Consider the following 25,048-nt stretch of genomic DNA (forward strand, 5'->3'; position numbering starts at 1 on the left):
CTATATGATTCTTCTGAGATGATGTTAACTAGGACGCTGGGAGAAACGGAGCCCTGATCATAACGATAGCAGTTGGTAGAGGCACCAGAAGATAACTCAGTTCTCTTCATTTCTGTAATGCTTTCTTTAGTCCAGTAAGATGTTTTTTCTAAGAGAAAAACATTATTCGTGGAATAGACAATTTCATGTAGATTGGTGGAATATTCTACAGCACTGTTGTTTTAGTGCATTTTTTAATGGTATTTGTTAAGCGCTTACTCTATGCCAGCCACTGTACTAAGCTCTGGAGTAGATACAACATAATCAAATTGGACACGGTCCCTGCCCCACATAGGGCTCACAGTCTTAATCCCCATTTTACAGTTGAGGTCACTGAGGCATGGAGAAGTAAAGTGCTTTGCCCAAGATCACACAACACACAAGTGGCAGAGTGAGGATAGAGCCCAGGTCCTCTGACTCCCAAATCAGTGTTCTTTCCACCAGGCCACCCTGTTTCTTGTGCTTTATGCTTTGAAGGTGCTGTTCAGCATAAAAATATCATGACTTTGGCCAGGTGCTCTCTTATCAAGAGGGTTGTTGAAACATATTGTTTACTGGTTCAGTTGTCCTCTCTATTAAGTCAAATTTCCAAGGATTGTCCTAAAAGAGATGAATGGTTTAATAAGGAACTGATGCTGATTCTTGAAGTTTTATCAAATATTTCTTGTTATCTCGTCTAAAGGATGAGAAATCAGCTGCATGGAATCCTGTTCTACTTTCTCCAAGACCTGACCCCTCTTGACATCTCCTCTGATTTAGTGCTTCTCTGCTGTTGCTCTTCTATTTTTTCTACCAGCTTCCATCTACTTGTTCAACCCCTCAGAGATTCATGTAAGAAATGTCTTTGGTTTCCTATCTTCCACCTAATCCAGGACATTCCTTAACTCCAACGGCACCTTACCTTTCTTGAGTTCTCCTCTTCTCTGTCCCTGTCCCTCTTAATCCACTGAGTGAACAAAACATTCTAAGGGAACAAATGCTTTTGGACACGATTGGACAACCTCTGAGAGCAGTTGACTGGGCTTTGTTGCCATTTGTTGGGAGTTCTTAGAATACAGTGTTTACGAGGTTGCCTGGAAGCATAAATGTCACCTCCAAAGGGACAGTGGACCTTAAAGGAGCATTTCAAGTGAGTTTGAGATGCTTATTATTGCCAGCATATTAAATAAGATCCTCCCAAATGCCTAGCACAGTGCTCTGGATTCAGTAGGTACTCAACTCAACTTTAGGATAAAGTCATAATTGTAGACCTTGCATTACTTTGTTTCCTCTTCAGTTCTTGGCTAGAGAAGCAGTAATCACAATAATGTATGGCATTTATCCAGTGCCTACTCTGTCCCAAGACCTATGCAACACTCCAATTTAATCATTTTCCTAAATCCCTACACCTGGATGAGAAGTGTAAGTAAATCTACTCAAAATGAATAATCCTATTCGACTCCAAATCCCATCTAAAGAGTTTCAGAACTCTTTGTAGTATCTCTAGCACATCTATGTATCTCTAGTAAATCTGAATTATCTTATGGTTATTATTCTGAAGGTCCTTCTTTTTATGCACTTCCAGAACAGAATCTGCTCTCTTATAAGCAAGCGAACCTCACTTCAGACAATTCAGCATTACCTTTTGGTTTGTGCTTATGAATTCTAGCTGGAAAATGGTGTTTCCCCCTCTTGGTTTTGAAGCATATGTCATTTACCCTCCCTGAACTGAAAGTCTTAAAGTATCTGTGCTTCTTCCCTGAGTTTACCTCTTCACCAGTACTACAGGGGATAACAGTTATCCTTGATGCAAGATTATTGCTCTAATTTCCAGATTCTCTTAAGTGATCACAAGAGATAATGAAACCAGCTCTGGGGTAGAAAACAATTTTAAATATGAAGCTACTTTCTTCCCAGTAGCAGCTCCCAATATAGAAATTTTGCAGGATATTTCTAATTTTTGTCCCCAAAGCTGCCCATAGGTAATGGAGAGGAGGAGATAAGAGAGAGAAACTGACTGATAAGAGATAAGATAAACTGATAAAAGAGACTGATCACTGACTCTGTGTATGTGTATGTGAGAAAGAGAGACTTCTATGCTGTAGACCAAGTCCTAACTAAGGTAGTTTTGTGAACAACCGACAAAGGAAGTGTAATTTAAAAAGTGGCAAAATGAAGCATTCAGTGGTACAAGGAGAGTGATACCATTCTGTCTTTTTTATGACCCCTGCTTTTTATTAGTAAACCTCCAAAACACTTTTTACTTACCTATAAGTGAAATTTTTTTTGTCATTGGTATTTTCGGTTTCACCACAGAGGAAACAAGTCATGTTAGCATAAATATATGGTCTGCCTGTATTCTAGAGTTCAAGAGTTAAACAGTGAAAGAATTCCCTGGATTAGTGGCGGGGGCAGAATTTCCTCAGGGAGGATTGGGAGGGAAGATATGAGTCAGTGACTGAGCTGAAGACATGGCAGCCAGAGGCCAGGTAACTAGTGGGCAAGTCATTTCACTCTCTGTGCCTCAGTTACCTCATCTGTAAAATGAGGATTAAAACTGAGCCCCACGTGGGACAACCTGATCACCCTGTATCTGCCCCAGTGCTTAGAACAGTGCTCTTCACATAGTAAGCATTTAACAAATACCAACATTATTATTATTAGAATGGACCAATGAGGTTGGAGGTTCCATTGTGTGACTGCCTTTGGTCTTTAGTGGCTGGGTGGTTGCTAGAAATGGTTGAAAGTGAATTTGCATTTACTATATAGTTTGCATTTAAAATTTGATTTTCATGATCCCATTCAAAATGTCAGTTTAAGCCCCTACACATGCCAATAGATAGCCACATAATTTCTGTTTTCTACCTGTCATTTATCAAAGCTATTTCATTATTTTTAATGCAGTGTTTTGTCCCTTAAATTGCAGGCAAGAATTTGTAACACAATAGATTGTTTTGCTGTTGTTAACTATCTCCCTACTCATTAACAGTTCTGTATTCTTCAGGCAGTTTTTATTGAGAGGGTGAAAGGTAACTGAATAATATGGGCGTTGCTATTTTAACCCAGGCATCATGAAGGAAGATTTCCCATTTCTACCACAAGCTGCTTGATGCATTTCAGGTTTATTTCTTGATAGCTTTAATTTGCATCTGCTTGAGAACAAGTATGTAAATTTCCAGCCAAGAGGGTTTGGATGGGGGATGTTTATGTGTTTTTTTCCCTCTCTCATATATTCCTTGGATTCATGAAGTTCACAGGAATTCTTTTCCTGATTAATGAATATTCAGATGTAGAGATGAGCCTAGGAAGCAGCCTCAAGTGGTTGTGATGGAGGTGATTATTGTGCCGTAACTTCACAGGCTAGGCTTGCTAGAAAGCAAGCTCTGTTCTGGTTGTAGCTAGGGACTTTGGGAAATGTGATACTGTTTTCAGGCAAGTATGGTGCCATGAAGGACTCTGGAAAGGGATTTCGCCAAGCTACTCTGCTGGAAGAGTTACCACACATATATGGGTGCCTATGTTGCCCCTCAGAAGGAATAATTCCCTCTCCGAATGGCATGCAGTCATCTGGAGGACAGGGCAGGCTGCCTCTTTCTCCTCCGGGGTTCCATTTGGCTTCCTTACAATCTGTCCAACTCCTTCCTGCACAACTCTTCATCCCTGCAAAACTCCAGTCCGTTTCAAGCCACCTTCCGCTCCTGTTTGTGAGCAAGCTGAATGCTTACAGGCATTGTAATGTACAATTAGCACTGAAGCACATGCAGATAATAAAAGAATCACCATAAAAGCACTAAACAGAACAAATAACATTTCAGGCTGGATTTAATCCCAAAGACCCGGAGCATCACGGCAATGAGGTGCAAAATCTGAAAAACGAAACAAGCCAGCTCCCTCCATCACAGCTATCGCAGCTGCTCTCCCATCGGACCAGACTCCCCTTTTAACGAGCCCCATAAGTCACTGCATTCAGAGGGTATTTGGGACTGTACAGGCATAAGATAAATTCAGGGCAGAAAAAAAAAAGTGGGAAGAGTAAGGAAGGCAACCATAAAAATTCCTTTCCTGATCAATGAATATTCCAATGAAGAGATGAGCTTAGGAAGCAGCCTCAAGTGGATGTGATGGAGGTGATTATTTTGCTTTAGGTGTTGGCTTTGCTCTTGGACAGGGACCTTGGGAGCCTTTCCAAAGAAGCCAAACAGAACAGGACTTGTTCACTCGGTTCAGTGAAAATGGTTCTTTTGGAAACTGAGCCACGCTCAAAGGAAACTTGAGCTTGGTTTGCTGTAAGTTAATGCCTAGGAACTGAGACCAGGCTCCTCTGCTGTCTTTCGGGATTACCCTGGAAATGCCACTCTCATGCCTACATCTCTGTCTCCAAATCTGCATGTAATGACAACAGAACTGCTTGCAGCCTGACTGATAGCTCCTTGTGGACGTGGATCATGTCTATCAACTCTATTTTACTGTACTTTCCCAAGCATTTAATACAGCATCCAGCAGTCAATCGATCAGTAGTATTTATCGAGCACTTACTGTGTGCAGAGCACTGTACTAAGCATTTGGGAGAGTTCAATACGACCAAGTTGGTAGTCACATTCCCTGGATTCCCCATATTGAGAGCATGAGGTCATGCTCAGCCTCATGTTGTTTATACCATGAAAGCATTTACTATGTGCCAGTCACTGTACTAGGCACTCAAGTTGATACAGAATAATTAGGTTGGACACAATCCATGACAATTATGATATTTGTTAAGTGTTTACTATGTGTTAAGCACTGTTCTAAGCTCTGGGGTAGGTGCAAGCTAATCAGTTGGACACAGTCCCTCTCCCAGATGGTGCTCACAGTCTTAATCCCCATTTTACAGATGAAATAACTGAGGCACAGAAAAGTTAAGCGACTTTCCCAAGATCACACAGCAGAAGTGGCAGAAATGGAATTAGAACCCAGGTCCTTCTGACTCCCAGACCCATGCTCTGGTCTACTAGGCCTTGCTGCTTCCTCACAGAATTAATCCCCATTTTACAGATGAGGTAACTGAAGCCCAGAAAAGTTAAGTGACTTGTCCAAGGTCTCACAGCAGACAAGTGGCTTCTGCTTCTTTTATTGAAAGAAACAACGATATCAGGCTTCAGTTGAGGAAAAGAGTTCCCAGACTAACTTTAATAAAATAAAATCAGTCTTCTTCCTGGGTTCCAACCACATGTGTTCAGTCCCATGCTGAGAGCAAAAGAATGATTTATTGATTTTTTTTTTTTGTGAAATGGCAACCTGAGGAAGCAGGTGGATAACAAACCCACACCCGATAAAGCACAGCGATGCTCAAGTCTGTAGTGACTGATTTCCGTTCTTCCTCTTTTGAGGTTTAACTTCAAAGCTGTGGCCAGAACCTCAAGGAGGCATTTCTCCCTCTGCAGTGCCATTTTGATTGGTTTGGAAAGTGCCTGTCTTAGGCACCATTTTCCGTCACAAGGCATTAACATCTGCGGTGTTTTTTCACAGATTTCGAACATAAGGTCATATTACATTAGTAACTTGCTATCATAGTGGTGCCCTAGGCTCATGCCAGCTAATTTCCAAAGCTTTCCAGCAAGAACTGGGTCGGGATTGAGCCCCTTTGTTCCTCTCAGTGAAGGAAGGGTTGCTTTGGGCTGACAATTAGCTTTATCCAAAGTTGTTGAAAAGCCTTTGAGGAAACTCTGTTAGCTGGCCCAAATCTCTTTCCTAATCTAGGGATGAACAGAAAGCAGAAAGGGGGAGGGCACAGGTGCTCTGAAGGGCAAGGAGCCAACTGTCCCTGTGGCCTGTATACGAACATTTTCATTTTCAAGAAAAGCCACTGAACTTTTTGAAAACAAAATCATTTTCCTCCGGGAGTTAAGGAAAGTTATAATTTTTATTTGCTCAGTATGAAGATACGAAATCCCCCAACACATCACATTGTTTTCCCGTGGTATTAGAATATTATAGGACTAAAGGAAAGACATGTTTATTAGGTACTGTTCCAATTTTCATGGTGTGCATTTTAATACCAGATAGGGATTTTCCAATGAATAAGAAGGAAAATAGAAGGGGGAAGTTCTTATACATAAAATAATTCTTTGAGAATGGTTCTCTGAGGTTTAATTGTGGGAATGCGAGGGGGAACACAGAAGGTAAATATTGCAAATGTTTCCAGGTTAAATATTCCATCCACATCTTTGCAATAAGTCTCCCTCTGCAGCCTCAACCCAGTTAATTGCTGAAGCATTGGAGCCATTTGTGTTCCTTCCTTTTCCCCAGGGAGTGACATGCACAACAGGATCATTCTTGCACTGATATAAGTGTCACAGTAGGGACTCAGCATCATTTGCTGATATGATATCAAAAATAGCATTAGGTAATTACATTTTGCACTTCTAATATTTCACAGGCAATAATACAGTTGAAAATTGCACTTTTTGGATAACGTGATCATTTAAAAATACTTAAAAAATAGATCTGCAGTGAAACTGCCTAAATTGATATTTTTAAAATACGAAGTCAATTTATAAAACTGCCATTAACCCAACCATCTACTTAGAGCGAATGAGTAGAGACGGGTCAATAGTAAATGTTTCGATCATAGGCAGTCCAGGTTTGCTCCATTATCTGTAGCAAGCCTTAGAGAAAAACTATTTTGCCTCTCTTATTTTTGATTCTGCTGAAAAATATGAAGTTGAAAGTTTAGACAGCATCGATGACCAAAATAACCTGTTACAATGTTGGTGTTATGAGGTGTACAACAAAATCTACATAAAGGATGAAGAATTCTCAAGAAAATGTGATTATTTCTGAAATTGCTGATACCTCCCTGAGTTAATAATTAATCAATCAATGGTATTTACTGAGCACTTACTGTGGGCAGAGCATTGTACTGCATGCTTGGGAGAGTAATAATAATAATGTTGGTATTTGTTAAGCGCTTACTATGTGCAGAGCACTGTTCTAAGCGCTGGGGTAGATACAGGGGAATGAGGTTATCCCACGTGAGGCTCACAGTCTTCATCCCCATTTTCCAGATGAGGGAACTGAGGCCCAGAGAAGTGAAGTGACCTGCCCACAGTCACACAGCTGACAAGGGGCAGAGTCAGGATTCGAACCCATGATGTCTGACTCCCAAGCCTGGGCTCTTTCCACTGAGCCACACGACAGAGTTTATAGATATATTCCCTGCCCACAAGAAGCTTATTGTCTAGAAGAGGAGATAGGCATTAAAATAAATTACAGATATGTATGTAAGTACTGTGGTGCTGAGTTTGGGGTGAATATCAAGTGCTTACAGGGCACATATCCAAGTGCATAGGCGATGCAGAAGGGAAAAGGCGTAGGGGAAATAAGGCCTCAGTTTTGAAGGTGGGGAGAGTGCTAGCCTGTCAGATATAAAGGGGAAGGGGATTCCAGAACCAAGAGAAGAGGTGAACAAGGGGTCGGCAACAGGATAGGTAGGATAGAGGTAGAATGAGTAGGTTGGCGTTTGAGGAACCAGGTGTGCAGGCTGGATTGGAGTAGGAGATCAGTGAAGTAAGATAGGAGAGAGAGAGCAGATTGAAAGCCTTAAAGCTAATAGTAAGGAGTTTCTGTTTGATGTGGAGGTGGGTGGTCAAACACTGAAGTTTACTGGGGAGTGGGAGAAATGGACTCGGTGATTTTTTTTAGAAAAATGATCCAGGAAGCAGAATGAATTACGGGCTGGAGTGGAGAGAGACAGGAAGAAGGGAGATCAGCAAGGAGACCGATGAAGAAGTCATTGCAGAAAATCAACATAGCAGCAGTTGAAATGGAGAAGAAAGGGCAGATTTTAGTGATGTTGTGAAGGTAGAACTGAGAGTATTTAGTGACAGATTTAATATTAGAGCTGAATGAGAGAGAAGAACTGAGGATCACCCCAAGGTAATGAGCTTGTGAGACAGAGATTACAGTGCTGTGGTCCACAGTGATAGTTAAGTCAAGGGGAGGACAGGGTTTTGATGGGGATATGGGGAGTTCTGTTTTGGACATGTTAAGTTTGAGGTGTCGGTGGTACATCCATCCAGGTGGTGATGTCCTGAAGAAAGGAAGAAATGTGAGGCAGCAGAGAAGGTGAGAGATCAGGGTTGGAAAGTTAGATTTGGGCACCTTAGAGATGATAGTTGAAGTCTTGAGAGTGAATGAGCTCTCCAAGGAAGTGTGTTTAGATGGAGAATAAAAGGAGATCTAGACCTAAATGTTAAGGGACCCCCCCCACCACAATTAGAAGATGAGAGGTAGAGGAGGAGCCTGCGAAAAAGCCTGAGAGTGACCAAAAAGATAAAAAAAGAACCAGGAGAGGGCATTGCTGGTGACGTCAAGATTGGATACTTTTTCCAGTAGAGAGGGTTGTTCAACAGTAGAGAAGGCAGCTGAGAGGTCAAGGAGCATTAGGGTGGGGTAGAGGCCATTGGATTGAGCAAGAAGAAGGTCTTTAGTGATCCCAGAGAAGGCCATTTCCGTGGAGTTGAGGGGGAGGAAGCCAGATTGGAAGAGGGTCAAAGGGAATTGGAGGAGAGGAAGTGACAACAGTAGGTGTAGACAACTCCCTCAAGGAGTTTTGGGAGGAATGGTAGTTGGGAGATAAGGTGATAACTGGATTTCGCCATGGGATAGCAGCATCATGGCATAGTGGATAGAATATGGGCCTGGGAGTCAGGTCATAAATTCTAAACCCAGCTCCACCACTTGTCTGTTGAGTGACCTTGAAGTGAAATCACTTCACTTCTCTGTGCCTCGGTTACCTCATCTGTAAAATGGAGATTGAGACTGTGAGCCCCATGAGGGACAGGGACTGTGTCCAACCTGCTTTATTTGTATCCACCCCAGGGCTTAGTACAGTGTCTGACACAAAGTAAGTGTTTAACAAATACCATTATTATTAAGAGAAGCAGCATGGAATAGTAGATTGAGCAGGAGGTGGGCAAGAGGACAATGGCGAGACAGACAAGATTGAGATTCAGTGAATAGGTTGGCATTAGACGAACCAAGTCTGTGGGCTGGGTTGCAGTAGGAGAGTAGGGAGATGAGGTAGGAGGGGGCAAAGTGATTAAGTGCTTTAAAGCCAGTGTTGAGCAGTTCAATGCAGAGGTGGATGGACAACCCCTATCCCCTGCCAAGAGCCATGCCAGTTTACTGCTGGAACAGATATTGTTGCTCATGGTTGACTTGCTACCTGGCACAACTTAAATTTCAGCTCCCATTCTGCAGTCTTGGGTGAGGGCTGACACTATGACAATCAATCAATCAATCAATCATATTTATTGAGCACTTACTTTTCTAAGCATTTGGGAGACACCACCAGTGCCAACTTTGCTCCCTGGCACACACGAATGAGGGGCTCCCAGTCCTCATGCCCCTGGGGAGTCCCTGGTCCAGGTGCTGAAAAAGGCAAAAAAAGAAAATTGTTCTGAAGTAATTCATACTGAAATGTGCTCATCAGCATATATAGTTCTACCCGTGGGCAGATCCAGATGTTTCCCACTTCTAATCCCAGTTTCTAAGACTGAAATGTAACCACAGAATGACTTTATATTAATTAAAAGGCAAGATCAGAACACCATTAATAGCCTTGATTCCAGAATGTTTGTTTTAAATTAAGTAAAATATTTGTTAACAGAAGCCCTACAAAATCTAAGAGCCCTAGGCCCAGAGAGAGTTAATCCAGCCCTACAGCCAAAAGGTCAAGAAGAATTAGGTTAAATCAGAGTTAGATTAGAGTCTCTACTTGGAGATTGTGTAGAGTGTGGTCTCTGTGAAGTGAAGGGAACAGAAATGAGATTGTAACAGGCCAACAAGAGAATTGGATGAGGCAAAGTGGGAACAGTGGGTACAAATGGTCCATTAGAGGAGTTTGAAAAAGATGGTGTGTCGGGCGATGGGATGATAACTGGAAAAGGATTTGGGATCCAGAAAAGGCTCTTTTAGTATTAGAGAGATTCAAGTATGTTTGAAGGCAGAAGGGACAGAACCATCAGAGAATGAGTAGTTCAGATTAGCAGTCAAGGAGGGAAGAAATGAGGGAGTCATAGTTTTGTATTAGTAACTGAACCCACTTGGAAGATGCACACACATTCTGTTGCACAAGGGTATTTCTTCTCTCACACTGACTTCTGCTGCCTTCTTCCCCCACCCAGTTCTCCCAATGCCAAACCTCTGACCTTTCTCCACTGTATGCTGGAGGCTTTGGATCCATCCTCACACAACCTCAGTCTCTGGGGAGAAGGTGAATAATGTGAAATGTGTTTTTTAACAGTAAAAAACCCCCCAACTTGTGTGGGTCAACTGGGCCTCCTATCTAGAGCCCATGGGGACATTGAGTTTGGAATAACCAGGGGTTAAATCTCCCAGTTCATCTACAGCAAGCGCAGTTAGTGCTGATTTAAGTCCTCCTCCACACCTGTTGCAAAGGAATTGTGGCCCTTTCCCAGACTCTCCACAAATATCCCCAGGGCAGAAAGACCACTCACTCCAACTTCCATCTCCAGGGCTCTGGATGAGCCTTAGGAGAGCTCTGGGCTTGGGAGATGCAGATTAGACCCAGTCCCCAAATCCCAGTTCAGGAAACACTGAAAAGTGAAGGCTTCATGATCCACATTTCCCTTCCAAGATTCTTCATCTCTCCAGCTCCATTTTGCAAGGCAGAGCAGATGGAAAAGCAGTGTAGCACAGTGGAAAGAGCATGGGCCAGCCAGTCGAGGATCTGAGTTCTAATCCGACCCTGCCACTTCACAGCTGTCTCACCTTGAGCAACTTCTCGGCCCCTCGGTTTCTTCATCTGTAAAATGGGGATTCAATACCTGTTCTTCCTCCTACTTAGACTCTGTGCCCCTTGTAGGACAGGGACTGTCTGACCTGATTATCCTGTATCTACCCCAGTGCTTAGTATAGTGCCTGGCACATAGCATGTAACAAATACTGTGATTATTATCATGATTAGTATGAATCTGTAATGGTTCGAGGAGGTAATATGGGTCAAGTATCACAGAGGGTCTTTCCACACCTCTCAACGCACTTCAGTTAATTGAAGCCGACTTGAGAAGTAATGTGTGTTTTGCTCTCTGGGGAACCTTAAAACAGTATCTGTGGAGCACTGATGGATATCACTGAGGCCCTTCTTGCAATCACTGTGCCATTGGTCTATTTGTTCACATTGTCACTGAGCTACATTAAGGAACTTTTCACAAATGAACAAATGATTGCGACCAATTCATGCATAATGGCAACATTGAAATTGACTTGAAATAAGCAGGAATAGACATTTCCCTGATATGGGCCTATAAAGGCTTTCTCCTAGAACTGGGGATCCAGCCTTGGAAAAAAGGCTAATGTGTATAAATTAGGAGTAGGGAAGGAATAGGGAAGTACTGCCACACTGCTACAGGGACACAGAAGTTTCAAGGGCCTAAGAGAGAAGCCAAAGATTCTGCAAGTCTCAGAACAACTCAAGCCATCAAGGAAAATGTTCCACTGGATTCCTGAATTCCCTTTATCTAGGATTGCTTAATGTGACTCATCAATCAATGGTATCTATTGAGTCTCTGTGAGCAGAGTACTGTATTAAGTTCATGGGGTGGGAAAATGATTTAGAGTGATGCTTCCTCAGTTGTTCCAAATAAAATTCTCCCTGAGGAAGCATATTAGACCCCACAACTGTCTTCTGTTAAATTACCACTTAATAGTGGTAATTGTGGTATTCATTAAGTTCCTACTATGTGCCAAGTGGTGATGATCAGATGGGATATAGTTCTGTCCCAAACAGGGCTTGCAGTGTAAGGAGCAGGGAGAACAGGTATTTAATTGCCACTTTAGCGATGAGAAAACTGAGGTAAAGAGCAATCCAGTGATTTTTCCAAGATCCCACAGCCGACAAGTGGCAGAGCTGCAATTAGAACCCAGGTCTCCTGATCCCCCGTCCTTGGAACTTTTCAGTAGACCATGTTGCTTCTCTGCTTCTCGTCTACTTTTTATCTCCATTTTTTCATAATTTAATCCTGTATTTCAAATAGGTCTTTTCTCTGGTTCAATCTATTTATTCTTTTCCAGTTCCTCAATTTTAGGATCTTCACTGACCCTCTTCTTCCCTCCTTTTTCCTTTCCCTCCTCAATTACTCTGAATTGAAACTACAGTAAGATAGTCTGACCATAGCCACTCTTCTCCTAGCCCGGTATATAAAACAAATCCCTGTAGTTAAGTAAAAGCCCTGATGGTCTCTTTCACCTGGCAAAATACTCTTACAGCTATATTCACCATAACCCCAGAGCTTTCTTTCCATAGCCCTAATCCATTAACTGTGCTTTCAAGGCAGGCACAGACAATCATGACTGAATATTTGAAAATGTTCCTGTAAAGAAAAAGAAATGTGTGTTGGTTTTTCTTTGAGAGGAAGAAAATGATATAGAAGCAGAAGAAACCCATTTTGAGAACTGCAATTAAAATAGAAACCTATTTTCTTTCTATTTCTTCATCCAAAGGAATCATGAAAAACTACAGCAGAAATACTTCAGGCCTTTGGTTTCCAGGTGGGTCCCAAGGGGTACGAGCGCTCTGTCATCAGAATGGTCTTGATTAAAACCAAGGAACCTCAATCTCTAGATTAGTGCTTTCCATCATTACCGTTGCGTTATCTTGCTCTTCAGACGGATTTTTAATTTTTATGTTTGCAGTTATAAGTGATTTACAGAGACATTCATCTCCTGCTCTGTCCTGAGTCATTAAATTCACCTAGGTTGAATAGCCTGATGTTCACCTGGAGTTAACCAAATCAGTGACATTATCTCGCTGAATTTCCAGCAGCCGTAGAACTACAGATCAGGCCCCTTTCTCCCTCTTGACTAGGTTGCCTAATGGAAAAATATTTTTAATTGATAAAAGAGGTAATTAGCCAAGTCTAAAAGGTGCACACTAATTATGCCGTATATCTTGCCTGGCTCCTTTGGCTGTGGTTTCCAGAACAGGAGCAAAGATATCCCAAGTGGCATATTAGCCCATCTGATATAGTGAGGGGGCTCTGGCTTTGCGGCCTAGGTTGCCATCTTCCAGCCTTTTCATTGGCTTAGGTGACTCTTGGGTGGTAGAATTGACTGAGAGAACTGAGGCATGAGAGGCGAGGTGGGAAGGGACCCTTTAGTGCACACAGTAAGTGCTCAAGAAGTATAATTCATTTACTCATTCATCCATTCATTCCCCCTTCTAGGACCCAGAGCCCCTGTGCCAGGAAGCCCCTCTTCCTTAAATTCAGGGTGGCCTGTCCTGAAGTAAGGAAATAGGACTGTGATTTTGCTGCCCACGTCACAGACACTTTGGGCAACTGAGGGAATTTCTACTACCTAAAGGCTGTCAGAAAAAACTCTAAAGTGTTTTCTCCTTCCCCAGTCCTCTGACTTTGTGTAGAGTTTCCTCTGGGGCCCAGGATAGTAGGTGGCACTGATAATAAAAATAACTGTGGTATTCGTTATGCACTTACAGTATGCCAAGCATGGCACTAAAACTGGGGTAGGTATAAGATAATCAGGTCAGACATAATCCCTATCCTACATGGTACTCACTGTCTAACTAGGAGAGGAAACAGGTATTGAATCTCCAATTTACAGGTGAGGAAACTGAGGCCCAAAGAAGTTAAGTGACTTGACCAAGGTCAGACAGCAGGCATGTGGAAGAGCCGGAATTAGAACCCAGGCCCTCTGACTCCCAAACCCAGGCTCTTTTCATCATGCCATGACAATCCTCATAAATAATAAAATAAACACAAAATAAAATAAGCAAATATAAATAACTGAATGGTCAATTAAACTGACATCTATACAAAAGTCCTGAGGAATATCCGATACCCAGGTCAGTTTTGTTGCTTATCCCAGTTCACCTGACCGAAGTGGGGTGTCATCATATGAGCTAGGTTTATTGAGGAATCGATAATTTATCATGGATTGTCAATAATTACGGATTTCCTTATTCCTGTGTTTCACTGTCTTTCCTTTGTGTCCCGAATAAATTTTGAATTTAATGCCATCATCTGAAATAATTTTTGTAATCTCAAGCTCCTCTGCATACGCCATTAAGTAACATCATTCCAGTTCAAAGGCGTTTCAAGCATTTAAACCTCCCCATATCACAGTGTGGTAAATGTTGTTTTAAATGTCTCTAAAAACGTATCTGCTGCTTCCAATTTTGTCTGCCCTGGCAGTTGAATCTTTGGAGATTTTCTGCTTCCTGCACATTTGATATTCTTAATCAAACTGGTTTTATGCATCCCCTCATCTGATCTTTTCCAACTGTTTTTTATGCTTTTACTCCATGCACTTGGACTTCCGCTGGACTCTTCCTTAATTAATGGTATTATGTTGGTCTTTATGGTCTTGGGGGATCGCCCTTGAACTGGGTTTACTTGTAAAAGGAAACTAAAGCTCCTTTGCTTTACACTGCCACTTCCCTAGGTCATTCTGCAGTACATCATGCTGATGGTGAGGACCATGTTCCTGTTGAGGGTTTCTAAATGTTTGAGACATTTTTTCAGAGATGTTTTCATCTAAATCTATCACTCTGAAAACATAGGAAATGGCAGACTCTGTCTGTTTGGAAAAATAAAGTCATTTTCTGATCTATTTTGTCTTCCAGTTATCTCTTGCCATTTCTAATCCTTAACTAGTTGCCGGAAAAATCAAACCATATTTAACAATCAACTTTTAGAATTTTTCCTGTAAAAAAATGCTCTAGCACATAATGGCATTCTTCCAGCCATTTTGAAATATTTTAATAAATATATTTCCTTACTACTATTTTCTTGTCTTCATCCAAACCTCTAACTCTCTGCTCCTGTACATGGACTTAGATACTCTTTACTTGTTACAGACTGTGTCTCAAAACCTCTTGAGAAACACTGGGTTCTGTTGTCATTTTGACACTGATTTACTAGAATGAACTTATAATAAGTATTATAATAATCCGTCCCTTCATTAAACGTCTTCCATGTCACAAGTGCATTGCTCGGGAATAGTTTCCATTTTAATTAGTTTTTGTTAGATTTTGGGGGTCCATAAGTAACAATTATTTCGTTTTCTAAATTCTTTTTCAGTCATAAACCTTGAAATTGTATTAGCAGTCATATGCAGCGAAATGTGAATGCCTGTTTCCTAGCGGGAAGTATTCAGAGTTCTTTCTGCTCCTCACATCCTTAAAGATCGACAGCATGGGTTAGGGAAATATATTTATTTGTTTTGGGGAAATTGCACTCTTTGCCTGGATTGCCTCAGGGCAGAAGTATATAAAAAAAGGAAAGGAAGTGCTTAGTTATATTTTTCAATGATTAGCAAATATAGCTAGATCTGGGTTCAGCAAAATATGGCTCAATCTCTCTCTCACACACACACACAAAAGGAGTCTAGTATGTAACTTGACTACTCTAGGAGTGTAGTATGTAACTTGACTACTCTAGATAGGCAAAGCTAGACTGTGCACAAAGATAGAAGAATATTTTACTGTGCAAAAATGTTGGAATTGAAAAGTGGTATGATATAAAATAGGGGCAAACCCCAAGTTAATAACCACTCGTTTTATTTTCTAGACAATTTCCAATAACCTGTGAAAACAGTTACCAGTGAAACACTTGAAGGTTTCAGTCTTATCTTGCACGTCCTAAGGTACTCCCGAAGGAAGTTTGGGATCAGTCACAAGGCTAGGCCAAGAAACGTAACAAACATTTAAAACAATATGTTTTGATGGGATTCCTAACTATAGAGAGCACGTCAGTCGATCAATGAATGGTATTTATTGAGCACTTACTATATGCAGAGCACTGTACTAGGTACCTGGGAGAGTACAATACAACAAAAGCAGACATTTTCTGCCTGTAACTAGCCTACAGTCTACAGGGGGAGTGAGAGAGAGATGTTAATATGTATAAACAAGAGATGTGACCTTAATAATGCTTTGAAGATGGAGAGAGTGGTGGTGTGGGATATATGGAGAAGAAGTTCTCTAGGTTAGGGGGAAGGATGTGGGAAAGAAGTTGGCAGCGAGGTGGACAACATCAGGGCAAAGGGACTAAGCTGGTGCTAGAGGAATGGGATGTGCAGGCTGGACTGTCTTAGGAGACAAGTAAGGTGAGGTAGGATGGGGCGAGCTGATTGAGTGCTTTAAAGCTAATGGTAGGGAGTTTCTGTTTGATGTGGAGGTGGATGGGCAGCCACTGGAGGTTCTTAAATGGGGAGACATTCCCTCGTGACTACAGTAAGCACATGATTCTACTGCCTTCATCCATGGACCCAGCAGATCCAGGTTAACTCTGTTAAGAGTGCTAAAAAGAAGGACTTGATCTCTCCTAGGCAGGACACCATTCCCAACTCCCTGTTTTGAGCAGGGGTCACAGTCAGCATGACTGCTGCTGGTGGATTTCAGTGTACCTCTCGGGGAGAGCTCTAAGCTATTTCCGGCTTTTTTTTCTGATGACTTGTTCTTATATTCTTATTCCAATAGGGACTTTGATTAAGTTCTAGGGCAAGATTTTCAATGAAAAGGTATGCTTTCTTGTTTAGAAACCAGTGAGTTTCTTTTGCAATGTTCCTGTCATGAATTGTTTGCAAACTTAAGACAACAGGTGCCAAGCAAGACTTTTAGTGCCCTTTGAAAAATGTCTACCTGCAGTGCAATGAGGTTTAGGTGAATGAGAAGCAGCTTGAAGCAATGATAGCTTCAACTCAAGCAACTTGGCGTAGTGGAAAGAGCACAGGCCTGGGAGTCAGAGGACCTAGGTTCTAATCCTGCCTCTGCCACTTGTTTGCTTGGTGACCTTGGGCAAGTCACTTACCTTCTCTGCTCCTCAGTTACCTCATTTATAAAGTGAGGATTAAGACTGCAAGACCTGTGTAGAACAGGGACTGTGTCCAACATGATTATCTTGTACCTACCCCAGTGCTTAATACAGTGCCTGATGCAGTGTAAGCACTTAATAAATTCTATACAAATGAAAACAAAACTATGTTCAATAGAAGGAATGGATGTCAAAGGAATGTGAGTTTAGTTGCTTTGAATTAGCCTGCCAGTCCCCTAAAGAATAAGACCATTCTTAAAAGGGATATATGCAGATAGTCTTTATTAAAAATGACTTGGCACCTACATAGAATAAAACATGTCATCTGTGGCTTTTTAACTTCATAAAAGCCTGATCCTGAAAACTTTCTAGACACATACTTGTTTAAACATCTTCATAAATTCCTTTAATCCAGGGATTGTGAATCAGGATTCCAGAACCCTCATGGCCTAGTAGATAAACCTGGCTCGTGGAAAGAGCATGGGCTTGGGAGTCAGAGGTCATGGGTTCTAATCCTGGCTATGCCATTTGTCAGCTGTGTGACTTTGGGCAAGTCATTTAACTTCTCTGTGCCTCAGTTACCTCAGCTGTAAAATGGGGATTAAGACTGTGAGCCCCATGCGGGACAACTTGATTACCTTGTATTCCCCCCAGCACTTGGCACATAGTAAGCACTTAACAAATGTCATCATTATTATTATTAAAACAGAGGCCTGGAAGTCAGAAGGATATGAGTTTTCATCCCAGCTCCCCACTTGTCTCCTGTGTGACCTTGGGTAAGGCATTTAACTTCTCTGTGCCTTAGTGGCCTCATCTGTAAAATGGGGATTTAGACAGTGAGCCCTTCCTGGGACATGGACTGTGTCCAACCTGATTAGCTTGTATCTACCCTAGCACTTACTACAGTCCCTGGCACATAGTAAGTGCTTAACAAATACCATTAAAAAAAAAAAACAACCCTGGGGCTTTGTGGGGACCTTCCAAGTACTGTAAGAACTAATACCATTTTGTAAAACAGTAGAGACAGATAACTGGAACTCCACCGGCTGCTTTCACTGCTTCTTCTGCTCATCTCCTCAGGACCCACTCTTCTGTGGGTGTTAATAATGTTGGTATTTGTTAAGCACTTACTATGTGCAGAGCACTGTTCTAAGCGCTGGGGTAGACACAGGGGAATCAGGTTGTCCCACGTGGGGCTCACAGTCTTCATCCCAATTTTACAGATGAGGGAACTGAGGCACAGAGAAGTTAAGTGACTTGCCCACAGTCACACAGCCGACAAGCGGCAGAGCTGGGATTCGAACTCACGAGCCCTGACTCCAAAGCCCGTGCTCTTTCCACTGCGCCACGCTACGGGAGGTGTGTGTTGTGGGGAGGGGGTTGTGTATCATGGGAGTTGGATGGGAGAGGGGCCTTGCTTTGGGGGAGGGAAGGACGTGAGCAGAGTCAGTTTCAGACATTTGGCCATTCTGGGGAGGGAAAGAATTTGCTTCCCCTTCCTATGGTGGCCAACCTTAGCTTGGTAGCTCTGCATATGTCATGTCAGACTTGCAGCCAAATGATGTCGTATGGAATATATCTGTGGAAGTCTACCCATGTCCCTCTATTCTATGTCAAGAACATAATAGAGGTAAAGCCAAGTGATAAATCCAATCCACCAGCAATTTTAATCTCACACTTGGAGGCTCTCAGAATTGTCATGTTTCAATAGTTCTGAATAGGAAATACCCTCAGTTGGGACGCTACCCCTTCTGGCAGTGCCTGCTGAAGCAGCGTGGCTGAGAAGCAGCGTGGCTCATTGGAAAGAGCACGGGCTTTGGAGTCAGGGCTCATGAGTTCGAATCCCAGCTCTGCCACTTGTCAGCTGTGTGACTGTGGGCAAGTCACTTCACTTCTCTGTGCCTCAGTTCCCTCATCTGTAAAATGGGGATTAAGACTGTGAGCCCCACGTGGGACAGCCTGATTCCCCTGTGTCTACCCCAGCGCTTAGAACAGTGCTCGGCACATAGTAAGCGCTTAACAAATACCAACATTATTATTATTATTCTCTTGCTTGGAAGCTGAGGAAAAGGCATGCGGTGGAGACTTGGACACCGCAGAGGTACCAATTCTAAAAAAAAATTGAATGTCCTTCTTCAAACCATGAGTGTGGAATGTAAATGAAAAACACTGGGTCAAAGGTTGGAGGAGTTACTCTACCCACCACCAACAGGGTCAAATTGTCCCCTCAGATGATCCCTTCATGTGTGACTTTGGCCTCAGAGCTAGTGTTTATTCATAGTTGTGGGGACCATCGAGACTTGCCCCGTGCCAGAATGGACCTTGGAATTCCAAGTAACGACCCACAGTGTGGAGACCATTTTTCAGCTGTTATAAATACATTCGGACACAGTAGCGGCATTTAGAGAAACGAGGCTACCAAAATAGCGTGGCCACTGTCAAAGGCATTTTTGTCCAGAGGTTCTCATTTCCATTCTGCAATCTGACAGGCTGTTTTCCTGCAGGCTCAAAAATGACAGAAAGCTGTGAGGCCCTATTGGTTGGGCCATTTCCCATCTAGCACATTGAAATGCCATATGTTCCAGTCCACTAACATGGTATCAGTTTTGTATGCCATTCATCTCTGAATGTCTAATAATGGTCTTTAGCAATGCAATTTGGTTTCCTGTGTGTGGTCAGATTGATAGTGGATTTAAATGATTAGACTTTGAGGAATTAATAGTTTTTGCAGCATGGAGCGTATGCTTGGGAACCAGTAGCAACTGGGTTCTAATCCTGGCTTCTCCACATGTCTGTTGTGTGACCTTAGGTGAGTCATTTTATTTCTCTCTGTCTCAGTAACCTCATCTGAATAATGGGAATTAAGACTGTTAATTCTCTCGTGGGACAGAGGCTGCATCCAACCTGGTAAACCTGCATCTACCCAGGTGATTAAAAGAGTGTTTAGCACATAGTAAGCACTTAGCAAATATCATCATTATTATTTCTCATCAGATCGCACTAGTTATTTTGGGAACTAGCCTGTCCCGAAATTGAGCACTTCATATCATTAATCAGTGGGATTTATTGAACAGTGTATACTCCGTTCAAAGCACTGCTCTAAGCACTGGGAAAGAACAATAGAGTCGGTAGACAACATCCCTGCCGTCAAGAAGCTGACAGTCTAGTGGTTCATGTCGGAAACCTCTCATTTAAAAATATAGAGGCACCATCTAGGACTCATTTTCAATTGGAAATAGAGGAGGGAGAGGGACGAGGGAGAAGGACGAGAGAGAGAATGAGTGAGAAAGTGTGTGTGGGGGGGGGGGGAGGGGGAATAGAGCTAGCCTTGGTGTTCAACGATCGCACAAGAATAACTCATCCATACGTGAGTGTGGTTGAAAGATTCTATTATTCCAAATCCACTGATTCAGTTGCGAGCCTATTTCAGGGTCACTCATTAGTCACTGGAAAGCTGCATTGTCCCCTGTGGATCCAGCAGACATCACAGTGCCCTTTGTGGTGTGGAGAAATTTGGCTTGAGCAGTCTTTGGACTCTGGTGATCTCAGGGGTTGCCTATATCTATCTCAAAGAGATCCCTATGAAAGCTGTTCCAAGGGCAACAAAATGGATGTCAGTGCACCCTTGCCTAACCCCAAATTGTGCATCCCTGAGTACACCAGTTTGGGGTCCACACACCAAGTACACGTGGCTTAATGGATAGAGCAGATCTTGGGAGTCAGAAGGACCTGGATTCTAATCCCAGCGCCCCCATGTATCTGCTGTGTGATCTTGGGTAAGTCACTTCACTTTTCCGGGCCTCAGTTACCTCATCTGTAAAATGGGGATCTAGGGTGTGATCCCCATGTGAGAAAGGGACTGCGTTCAACCCAATGAACTTGTATCTACTCAGCGCTTAGAACAGTGCTTGACACATAGTAAATGCTTAACAATTACCATAATTATCATAATTATTATTTTGCAAACCCTCAGAGGGCTGCTGTCTACAGATGGATTGGAGAATAGACTCATTAAAATCCATGAGACTAGCTTAGTGATCTGTATATGCATTCCTTGGGAGCCTACTGAATCAAAACTCTGTCCTAGATTTCACTATCCCACCAACCGGAAAGGAAATACATGTAAAGGGAGATGCCAAATGGTTGTCTCCTCTACATCCCCAGAAGGGTCTCTGTCTCTCCTTGCCAGGGAAAGCCATCAGACAGTAGTATTTACTGAGTGTCTACTGTAGGCAGAGAGCTGTTCTGAATGCCTGGGAGAGTATCATAGAGTCCAAAGGAACAATCTTTGCCCTCAAAGAACTATTTTTTTTTAATGGTATTTGTCAAGCACTTACTATGTGGCAGGCACTGTTACTAAGTGCTGCGGTAGGTACAGGATAATCAATTTGGACACAGTCGACATCCCGCATGGAGCTCACAGTCTTAGTCCCCGTTTTACAGATGAGGTAACAAGCACAGAAAAGTTAAATGACTTGCCTTAGGTCACACAGCAGACAAGTGGAGTAGGCGTGATTAGAACCCAGTCCCTCTGACTCATTCATTCAAACATATTTATTGAGTGCTTATTATGTGCAAAGCGCTGTACTGATTCCCAGGCCTGTGCTTCATGCACTAGGCTTGGTTGCTTCTTAGTCATCAGTCAATCTATGCTATGTGCAAAGTCTGTACTAAGCACTCGATAGAGTACAATACAGCAGAATTAGTAACCACATTCCCTACCCATAATGAATTTACAATCTGGAGGGAGTGACAGACATTAATATGAATAAATAAGTAGTTTTTAATAAGGAAGAGGTAGACCAAAAATAAATTGCAAATAGGAGGAAGAGAAAGTAGAAAAATGAAATGGATAAAAGCTTAAATAATAGAGTACGTAGGCTGATATGTCCAGAAGTACTACTGGTGCTTGTGAGTGCACAAGTGTGGGAAGTGGTGCAAAAGTGTTGAGGTGGTAATTGGGAGGCTATAACCTGGGGAGAAGAAAAATTAATAAGGGAAGACCTCCCAGGGTATGGTGGGATTTCAGAAGGTCTCTGATGATGTGGAGAGTTGTGTGAACTGGCATACTCATAGGAGAAAGAGGTTTCGGTCAGGAGGGAAGTCATGAGTGAAAAGCAAGAGAATTAGAATGAGTCACAGTAAACAGATTACCTTGAGAGGAACAAAGGCTAGGGAAGAATGCAAGTAGGAGAAGAGAGTGGCTAAGTAAGAAGGAGAAAGTCGGAGTGCCTTAAAGCCACAAGTTAGCAGTTTCTGCTTGGTGAGGGGAACCATTGAAGGTTTTTAAGGAATAGGGAGAGGAATAGAGAATGACATTTTAGGAGAAAATTTGAGGCAGTAGAATGATGTATGGCCTGAAAGGGGAATGACTGGAGTCAAGAGGACCAGTGAGAAAGCTAGTAGTCTATTTGGCATTTGGCAAGTGTCTTAATCACAGTAGTAGCCCATTTGATTGGGATGGAAGGGGCAGATCCAGGAAATGTTGTGAAGAAGGAAATGACATGATTTAGTAACAAACTGAATGTGAGCAGTGGAAGCTGGTTATATTTTGAATCCTGGAGTAGGTGCCTCTCCTAGCAAAACTGACAGTCCCTCTGGATTGTAGGTGCATTTATTTAAAATAAGATCAAGAAGAGCTACATGGGGTCATTTTTAAGCAAATATCTCTGGTCGGTTGATGTTTTTATTTTAGGTTTCGTACAATCCTTATGCCTGCACTAAGTCTATGTTGAATGAAGAACTGCAAACTTAAAATAAAACAAACAAAATTGAAGTGATGGCTTGTCAGCATCATATTTTCGGGCAGCATTACAATCTAAGTGCCTCAGTAATTTCTCATGATTTTATTTCCACACTTTGCATCCTCAGGCAGATTTTCCTCCATTTTGAAAATTGACATTATAAAATTATCTTTCCTTCATGAAAGAGCATGTCAGAATAAACCAATTCATACTGGCAGTTTTCCCAAGTTTCTCTGCTGCTTCATGTACTCCCCCATCTTCTTTCTTTATATTGGTGTTTCAGAGATTGGAGCCTGGTAGATTTTTATATTTCACAAGACAACTTAATGTTTAATGGGGTTGAATCTTCAGAAAACCTCAGCTTGGTTAATATTTTATGGCCAGCTTCAAATAACAGTATTGATTTTTTGTTTGTTTTGTCTACTTAAATTCTGCCAAAAGTCAAACTATGTATGATTTTCATCCATTTGTTTTTGACAGTGCTTTTAGTAAATTTCCAAATTCATGTTGAATTAAATGGTTTTCTTTAGGCATACTTGAGCCACCAACTGGAGGAATATATTCCACCATCTCACTGAGTTATGTTTGCAGAATGACAGATGTATTGTCCTGATTTCACATCTACGGTGCAACATTTTAAACTCCTTTAAAGCCTGTGAGGAATGCAGGAACAAGGAAGTCTTATAAATTGTGGCGACTAGTTTTAAAACAAAGGAGATTAATCAGTCAATGGCATTAATTGAACTCTATCAATGGTATTTATTGAGTGCTCACTATGTGCAGAGCACTATACTAAGCACTTGGAAGAGTATAATACAACAGAATTAGCAGACACAGTCCTTGCCCATAATGAGCTTATAGTTTACTTTGAGATTATACAGTTAAGTCCAGCCAGATAAACTTGGGGTTTCAATTTTGAAAAATTCCATGCATGTATTTGTCTCATCTCCTATTTAATTTCAAATACTATATTGTTTCTTGGGATTGTTACTTTAGTAATGACGGTATTTCTTAAGCACTTACTTTGTGCCAGGCACTGTACTAAGCACTGGGGTGGATACAAGCAAATGGAGTTGACACAGTCCCTGTCCCATGTGGGTCTCACATTCTCAATCTCTATTTTACAGATGGGGTAACTGAGGCACAGAGATGTGAAGTGACTTGCCCAAGGTCCCACAGCAGTCAAGTGGCAGACCCAAGACTAGAACCCAGGTCATTCTGACTACCAAGCTAATGCGCAACAAAAAAACACTACGCCATGCACACCTTTGCTTCTGTCAGTGATACAGTCCTGAGCTGGGTAGACCATTGATAAGGATGGTTTCGTAATCCAGGCCTTTCTTCACCACTCAGTGGAGTTGGAATCACACGAGAAATTTTTTTCTCTTTTGCGCACCAAGTGTTTCTCTTTGCCAGGTCTGTACTTTAGGTCCTGAGAGAGAGAAACAGCATAAACATGGGAATGAAGGCAGGAGATTCATCAGAGAGAGCTGGGCAAAAATATTCATATGCTCTGCTGCCGTCACATAAGGATTAGAAAATTGAAAGCCGAATCTTGATTCTATTTAGTTGCCATTGTTTTTACGAGATGTTCTTCCCCTCGACTCTATTTATTGCCATTGTTCTTGTCTGTCTGTCTCCCCCGATTAGACTGTAAGCCTGTCAAACGGCAGGGACTGTCTCTATCTGTTGCCGACTTGTTCATTCCAAGCGCTTAGTGCAGTGCTCTGCACATAGTAAGCGCTCAATAAATACTATTGAATGAATGAAATGAGTATTTGGTTTCTTCTCCTAGGTTCTGTGGACTCAAAGTGATTTGCAGACATCCTCAACGGTGAGGCTCATGGTGACCACTCAGTGCTCTTACCATGCATCCATCCAGATCCCTCTGTCCCACCGGCTGCCCTAGGGGTGAAGAAGATGGGCTTTTCCAGCGTGGATTATCATCTCGCCCTGTGTCCTCCAGAGCCGAAACAGGAAGCCCCGCTTCTCGGTCTCCACATCCTGAACGAAGGCTACTTCACAAACAGTTCCGTGTTCGCTCAGTTTGAGACTACAGTGTATTGCACTGGGTCAACGGTTCATGTCTTTGTGAGTCCAACCACCAAAAAAAGCAATGGACATGCCCAAAGATAGCATGTTCCTCACTATGTTAGTCACTACGCCCCTCTTCTGGAAGGATTGGACTTGCAATTAAATGCCTGTGTGTCTACACTAAGAATTGATGCTCCTGATGTTTCCGTTTTAGTCAGGGTTCCATTTGGGGCAAGCCCTCTCCCCACTAACTCCCCCTTATTGTGTTTGGATCATTTTGAGCAAATTTCTGTTCTGGAGACCATACCTTATTGCACACATCTGCCCCTGCTCCTAGGGTCATCATTTCACTACTGAAATGAAGCAGAAGCAAAGCAGAAGCAGAACCAGAAGCAGCATGGCTTAGTGGAAAGAGCA

At 42.2% G+C, this 25,048-nt stretch overlaps 1 long non-coding RNA gene across 1 annotated transcript; it reads left to right on the forward strand.

Annotated features, from left to right (window-relative positions):
• The first annotated feature begins 1,104 nt into the window (after positions 1-1,104).
• On the forward strand, positions 1,105-24,818 carry LOC103166532. The gene is made up of 2 exons (XR_484884.1): positions 1,105-1,168; positions 24,393-24,818. It is a non-coding gene; the product is annotated as an uncharacterized LOC103166532 (long non-coding RNA).
• The last annotated feature ends 230 nt before the right edge of the window (positions 24,819-25,048 follow it).

The sequence above is a fragment of the Ornithorhynchus anatinus genome, chromosome 3 (assembly GCF_004115215.2).
Source record: "Ornithorhynchus anatinus isolate Pmale09 chromosome 3, mOrnAna1.pri.v4, whole genome shotgun sequence".
NCBI lineage: Eukaryota > Metazoa > Chordata > Mammalia > Monotremata > Ornithorhynchidae > Ornithorhynchus > Ornithorhynchus anatinus.